Raw genomic sequence first — 7,322 nt, 5'->3', positions numbered from 1 at the left:
AATAGCAAAGAGTTGGAAACCACGTAAGTGCCCATCAACAAACAAATGGATAGAGAAGCTGTGGTATATTGACCAAATGGAATACTATGCTGCATTGAAAAACAAGGAACGCATGAAATATTATTCTAAATGGGTGACCCTGGAGGACATTATGCTGAGTGAAATATCTCAGTCATGAAGGGACAAATACTGCATGGTGCCACTGTTGTAAAACAGGACTGACATCGGGGTTGGGGGGGAGACTGAGAAAGATGGGTTCAATAATGTATACTGCATTGAAACAGATGAGGAAAAAACTGTTTAAAAGGGATATGTGATTAGGTATTTTTGTCATGACAGGGAGTCCAGAGCAAAGGCTGCATAGTGGAGTGGACCTGGGGGGAGGGATTGTAAAACAATGAAAGAATGTTTCTTTTGCTTTTCAAAGAGAAAAGTGTACTGGGGTGGGGGGAGGGGTTGGCAGGCAGAAAAGTGCACAATGAATGAACGGAAATTTAAAAAAAAAAAAAGACAATGTAACTGAGAGCTGATGAGACCTGCCTGGGGACACCAGGCTGAAGACAGTTTGAATACAAGGTTTGAACCCATGACTCTGAACCCACTCTCTTTCTATCAGATTGTATGGCTCTGTTTAGTGCTGTGCATGTTGGGCTGCTAACCAAAAAGTCAGCAGTTCAAATCTACCAGTTGGTAGATGGATGTACTGTCCCCTCCAGTGAAGATTTATAGGCTTGGTAACCTGATGGAGACTCTCAGTAGCAGTGGGCTGGGCTGGCTTTGGAAAGGCTGACCGAGGTTTCTGGAAGAGGGCCCCCTGTTCAAACAGGGAGCTGGGCCAGCCTGCCCACAACCTAAGCCAGCCCGGTAAAACTGTCCCCAGACTCCCGTCACATCATGATCAGAAACCAAAATTCATTACGCCTTTAAAAAGAATTCTTTTTTTAAAAAATGTATTTATTTTAATGAAAGGTTACAGAGACTTGGGGTTTCCAGTCATTCACTGTTGCACTTTTATCCCTGCCCACCCCCTCACCTCCAATTCACTTTTCTCCTTGAAAAGAAAAGAGAAAAACTCTTTCATTGTTATGCAATCCCTCCCCCCAGGTCCTCTCCACTATACAGCCTTAACTCTGGACTTCTGTAATGACAAGAATACCCATTCATAGATCTCTTTGAAACAGTTCTCTCCCTCATCTGTGTCAATGCAATTCTTACGTTCATGTGTGCTGGAGAGTAGGTAACACAACATTGGTCATTTGGACCATCCACACACCCGTGGTTTAATGAAAAGTCGCCTGTCCATGTACTTTGTTTGCCTGTTCTTCTGTTTGTTTCTTTCTTCAGTTTCTCAGCATAAATTTCCTCGGAGAATTCCTCATGCGACCTCAGCTGAGCAGGATTTTCCAGCTGGAGGTCAGGTCGCAGGGCGGTTCTTCATCTTTTCCGGTTCTGCATGGCAGCCTTGCCGAGCAGGTGAACCTGTTCCCCACGCCCAGCCCAGCCCACTGCCTTCCTGTAGGTTCTGACACAGAGTGACTCCTCAGGACAGAGGACAGCTGCCCTCTGGAGTTTGCAAGGCCGAGAGTCAAGAGGACCGGCTTCATCTCTCTCCCAGGACCCCTCTGCTCATGAACCCCATTTTACACAGAGAAGTTAAGGGCCCTGGCCAAGGTCACACAGCTGGGGAGGAGCTGGGCTGGGACCAGGTGAGTGGGCCTCTGGAAAAGCATATGAAATATTATTAAGCTTGTAAACAATCAAAGAACATTAAATTTACAAGAAGAGAGTTTAAAGATGAATCAGCCTTTACATTTTCCAGGACTGGGAACGGCTTTGTCTCTGGAGCGTCTGGGGTTCCTGAAGTCAGGACCCTGAATTCAGCCATGCCCACTGTGGTGGGATGTGCTACTTTTAACTGTGAGGGGTGGTACTCTGAAGATGTCTGTCCATTTGGACAGTGCTCTCCCACCCACAGAGCCTTCATGTCCCTGCCTTTCTGTACTTGTTCTAAGTACCTGGCACCTGCCTCGGTTCCCCTCCTCTGGGCTCTAATAGTCTTCCCATCTCTTACAGTACGAGGAGGGCCTGGGTCCTCCTTTCTAGACACAGACAGCTGGAGGGATAGCCCCAAATACAGCACCACGAGCACCTGGAGGCTCAGTAATATCTCATCTTGGACTCTGGTGTTGAGACAATTGGGCTGAGTATCTGACAGACTGACATTTGCCTCAACTGGGCCAAATTGGGGAAAAAAAGGACAATCTTCAAATTACAACTCTGCCTCTTTCATTCTGAATGATGTAAGCAAGATACAAATCTTTCTGAACATCAATTTTCTCATCTGAAAATTAAGGATAGTAATAACAATTGACTGATACTCTTTGCACATTTCATTATAATACTTTGCTTTGTCTTCCTGTGCTGGCCTTTGAAATCTTCTGTTCAGCTCCATAACTTCCTGATCTTCCCTTTGCTTTGGCTTCTCAGCATTCTAGTGCAATATTCAGAGTCTCCTGAGACACCCTTCTCATTCTTTTCTTCCTCCTCTGTCTTTGTAATGACCTTTTACATTCTTCATGGATGATATTCTTGATATCCTCCCATAGTTCATCTGGTTTTTGTTCATTAGTGTTCAAGGCCTAAAATCTGTTCCTGAGATGGTTGTTGTTGTGTTTTGGTGCTTTTGTTTTTTTTTTTTTTTTTTTTTTATGAGACATTTTTTAAATTCAGGCCGGATAGACTCAAGGTCAAATTTTTATTCTTGTGCATTTGATTTGAAGATTAGGAAGAAGAATCAGTAGTAGTATGCTTTTTCAACCTGCATATGAGTAGTTGATGATCTGTTCCACAATCAGAACCTGGCCTATTTTTCACAGCTGATATTGAGCTTCTCCAGTGATTCTTTCCACAGATATAATCAGATTCGTGTGCATACCATTAAGCAAAATCCATGTGCATAATCACCATTTATATCTCTTCTATAAAATATTTGCAATGAAAAAATCATTGATTGTACAAATTCTATCATTCTGTCTCCAGCCTCATTCCTGTCACCATGTCCATGTTTTCTGACTACTGATTCTTCTTCCTGGTCTTCAATAGGGATTGAAGCTTAACATTAAAACAAAGATTTCCACCTCTGGGGCAGAACCATGATAGATGGAGAAGAGATTACTTGGCTCCATAATCAACACTCTTAGCACCAGCGTTCAGGAAACCAAAAGATGAATTGCACTGGGAAAAACTGCTGTCAGAGACCTCCTCAAAGTGCTTAAGAGTAATGATGTCATTTTAGGAACTAAAGTGCCTCTGCTCCAGGCCATAGTCTTTGTGATTACTTGCTATGCATCAGAGAGCTGGACAATAAGGATGGCAGAAGAAGAATAGATGCCTTTGAATTGTGGTGCTGGAGAAAAGTTTTATACCATGGACAAACCAAGACATACAGGTCTGTCTTGGAGGAAGTAAAACCAAGTTTCTCCTTGGAGGCAAGGATTTTGAAACTCCATCTCACATACTTTGGGCATATGGCCAGGAGGCACCAGTCCTTGGAGAAGGACATTATGCTCAGAAAGGTGGAGGGACAGCTTAGGAGAGGAAGACCCCAGAAGAGACGGTTTAACATAGTAACTGGGGCAGTGAGGGTTCAGAGTTGTTGTACATAGGGTCACTGTGAGTCTCAGGTGACTCAGTGGCTCATAATAAAAACAAGAACAAGAACAGCAACAAAAAACTGATACTAGCCCTACTGGCATGATGTTTTTACAAACAGATGCAGCTCTGGACGTGCTCACTAGTCTATACCAAGACATTTAGAAGACAGGTACCTAGCTAACTGGCTGAAAGAATTCCTTATTTCTTCCCATTTAAAAAAAAAAGTTGATATAATAGAGTGTGGGAATTACCAAACCCCATCATTCATAACACATGTGAGCAAAATCTTGCTACAGATTGTTCAAAACTAATTATAATAGTACATCATGAGGGAACTACAGAAATTCAAGTGGGATTTTAAAGAAACCGTGTCATGATGGATGTAGATCTTGACTGAAAGCAGAGATTACCAGAAAGATGTTTACTTCTGTTTTATTGACTATGCAAAGGCATTTGACTGTGTAGATCATAATAAATGACAAATATTGTTGGGAAGGATGGAAATCCCAGAACGCTTAAATTGTGCCCATGACCAAAATGCAGTTGTTCAAACAGAACAAAGGAATACATCAAGGTTTTAAATCAGGAAAGGTGTGGGCCAGGATTGTATCCTTTCTCCATATTTATTCAATCTGTGTGCTGAACAAATCATTTGAGAATCTGGACCATAGGAAGAAGAAAGAGGCATCAAGACTTATCGACAACCTGTCTTACATAGGTTGCAACCTTGTTTGTAGAAAGTGAAGAAGACGTAAAGCATTTAGTAAAGATCAAAGACTGTAGCCTTCAATGGGGGTTACATCTCAATACCAAGAAAAAAACCCCTTCACCATGGGACCAACACACAACATGATATGTGGGGGAAATATTGAAGTTGTCAATGATCTCACTTTACTTGGATCCACAGTCAATATCCTTGGTAGAAGCATTGAAAAAAATTAAAAGACCTGTTTTATTAAGAAAATCTGCTATCATAGTGTTAAAGAGCAAGGATGTCAGTTTAAAACTAAGGTGCACCTGACCCATGCCATGATATATTCATGATTACTTTGTATGCATGTGACGTTGGACATAAGTGAATAAGGAAGACCAAAGAAGAATCCACGTCTTTGAATTGTGGTGTTGGCGTGCTGAATATCCCACGAACCGCAGAAATAACAACCCATGTGTGCGTTAAAAGCAAGGATGGTGAAACTTCATCTCACACACTCTGGGCATGTTATCAGGAGGGGCGAATCCTTGGAAAAGGCATGCTGCTGGCCAGCAAAAGAGAGGAAGCCCTTCAACTAGGTGGATTGGCACAGTGGCTGCGCCGGTGGGCTCGAGCATGGCAGTGACCACGAGGATAGCGCAGGATAGGATAGGGCTCAGATCTACTGTTCTCAGGGTCACTACGGTCACAGTCACCTCAAAGGCACCTGATGAGGATAATGATATTGATACACCCTGGCTTCTGAGCAGCACAAGCAATTAAACCCTCAATGATTAGCCAGAAGCTGCAGTTTGAACCCTCCCAGAGATGCCTCAGAGTGAGACTGGTGACCTGTCTCTGAAAGGTCTCAGCTTGGAAAACACTACTCACTGAGCAGCCGTACTTCTGCACATATGGGGTGGGAGGAAGGCGAGTGGGAGTAAACTGGACAGTGACTAACAACAACAACAACAGGCCTTAGGTGGTGCAAGCATTTCGTCCTCAGCTGCTACCCTAAATATGGGCAGTTCAAGTTCACCTAGCAGTAGAAAGGCAGGCAGGTCTGGCCTATCTGTTTGTACTACGTACTAGCCCTGTGGAGCGATTTAACTCTTCAATGTATGGAATCACTGCGAGTCAGAACCATTTGGATGACAACTGTCAAGCCCAGCAGCATGTGGCCGGCACGGGGCTGGGGGGATGTGGTTCATCAGCTCGGCAGCCTCCTACCTTCACAGAGGATATAACACAGTGGAGAGTATAGATAACATCTAAGCAAACACCAGCCATATTACATAATTGCAAATGGCAATAAATGCTTTGGAGGAAATGTTAATTAGCTTATTAAAACTTACCTGACATGATGGTAAGTTCAACCTAGTCTATAGAGTGTAAAAGGTCAGGCTACCTGCTTCCACTGTCCCCCACATGTACTGAGGGCTTGCTAAGGCTCTATGCTAAGTGTTTTCTTGTCAATGGGCCTATTTATGCATTACAGACAGTCCTGAGAGTCAAGGATCATGGTCCTAGTTTACAGATTAATATATGGAGGTCAAGGGGGTCAAGTGTCTCAACAAGGTCACCTGGCTTGTTAATGGTAGAGCTGGATTCAAAGCTGGACTTGTTTGATCCATCCCTTCTGTAATTACAGCTTTGGTGCTGCCTGAAGCCCAGGCTTCCGTGTTTGTGTGGTGGTGCTTGTTAAACCTCTGTCCTGGACAAGGAACAGTTCACATTGGAGGGCTGGAAGCAAACAGAGAGGTGAGGACTGGGAAGTGGGGCCTGATTGCTCCCCTGGGACGAGGCTGGCCACCCGAGCTGGAAGAGAGGCTGGAGGCTGTGAGACTTCGGCAGGTGGATTAATGGAGTTGTTATGTGCCGTCTATGTACAAGAGCCTTAAATGCTGCTCTATCCTGTGCCAACACCAACACACTTATTATGTGCCGTCTCCAACACACTTATTCCCACCACCCCAATCACAGAATTGATCCGTCTCATCGAGGGTCTTCCTCTCCTGTGCCCTCCCTCCACTCTCCCAAACATGATGTCCTTCTCCAAGGACTGGTCTCTCCTGGTCAGGTGCCCAAAGCATATGAGTTGTTCTTATTATGCTCCATTGAGTCACCTGCGACTCATAATGACCCTACGTACAATAACCCTAAACCCTGCTCTATCCCATGCCAGTCTTATTGTTTCTGACATACCTATCCCCATTACTGCAGTCACTGAATCAATCCACCTCATTGAGGGTCTTCCTCTTCTGCACTGTCCCTCCAACCTCCCAAGCATGACGTCCCTCTCCAAGGACTGAGCCTGCTTGGCAACATGTCCAAAGTAAATCAGACGAAGCTTCAGAATCCTTGCCTCCAAGGAGCAGCTTGGCTTCACCTTCTCCAGGACGAACTTATTAGTTTTCCTAGCAGTCCATGGCATATTCAATGCTCTTCTCCAGCCCCACAGCTCAAAGGCATCAATTCTCCTTCTTTCATCCCTAGTCTTTGTCCAGCCTTCTGAAGTATAGCAAGGAATTGCAAAGATCATGGCCTGTATCAGGCACACCTTACTCTCCAGATTGACATAATTTCTCTTCAGTACTTTGGAGAGGTCTCTGACAGCAGACTTTCTCAATGCAATTCGTCTTTTCATTTCCTACCTGCTGGTACCAAGAGTGTTGGTTGTAGAGGCAATTAAATGGAGACTGTTAACAATCTCAGTCTCTTCACCATCTATCATGATGCTGCCAATCGGGCCAGTGGTGAGAATCTTTGTTTTCTTGATGTTGAGTTTCAATCCATATTGGAGGCTGCAGTCCTTGACCTTCTGCATCAAGTGCTTCAGGGCCTTCTCAGTTTCAGCAAGCAGGGTTGTGTCATCTGCATAATACAGAATTCTGTAGGTGAATTTTTCTCCCACATTAGAAAGATAATATATCTACAACCAGGAGAAGATAAAATAGATGAATGGGACCGTCTAACA

Source organism: Elephantulus edwardii, unplaced genomic scaffold, assembly GCF_000299155.1.
Source record: "Elephantulus edwardii isolate Elephantulus edwardi_28Jun2011 unplaced genomic scaffold, EleEdw1.0 scaffold00028, whole genome shotgun sequence".
NCBI classification, from domain to species: domain Eukaryota; kingdom Metazoa; phylum Chordata; class Mammalia; order Macroscelidea; family Macroscelididae; genus Elephantulus; species Elephantulus edwardii.
This window is presented reverse-complemented; position numbering follows the sequence as displayed.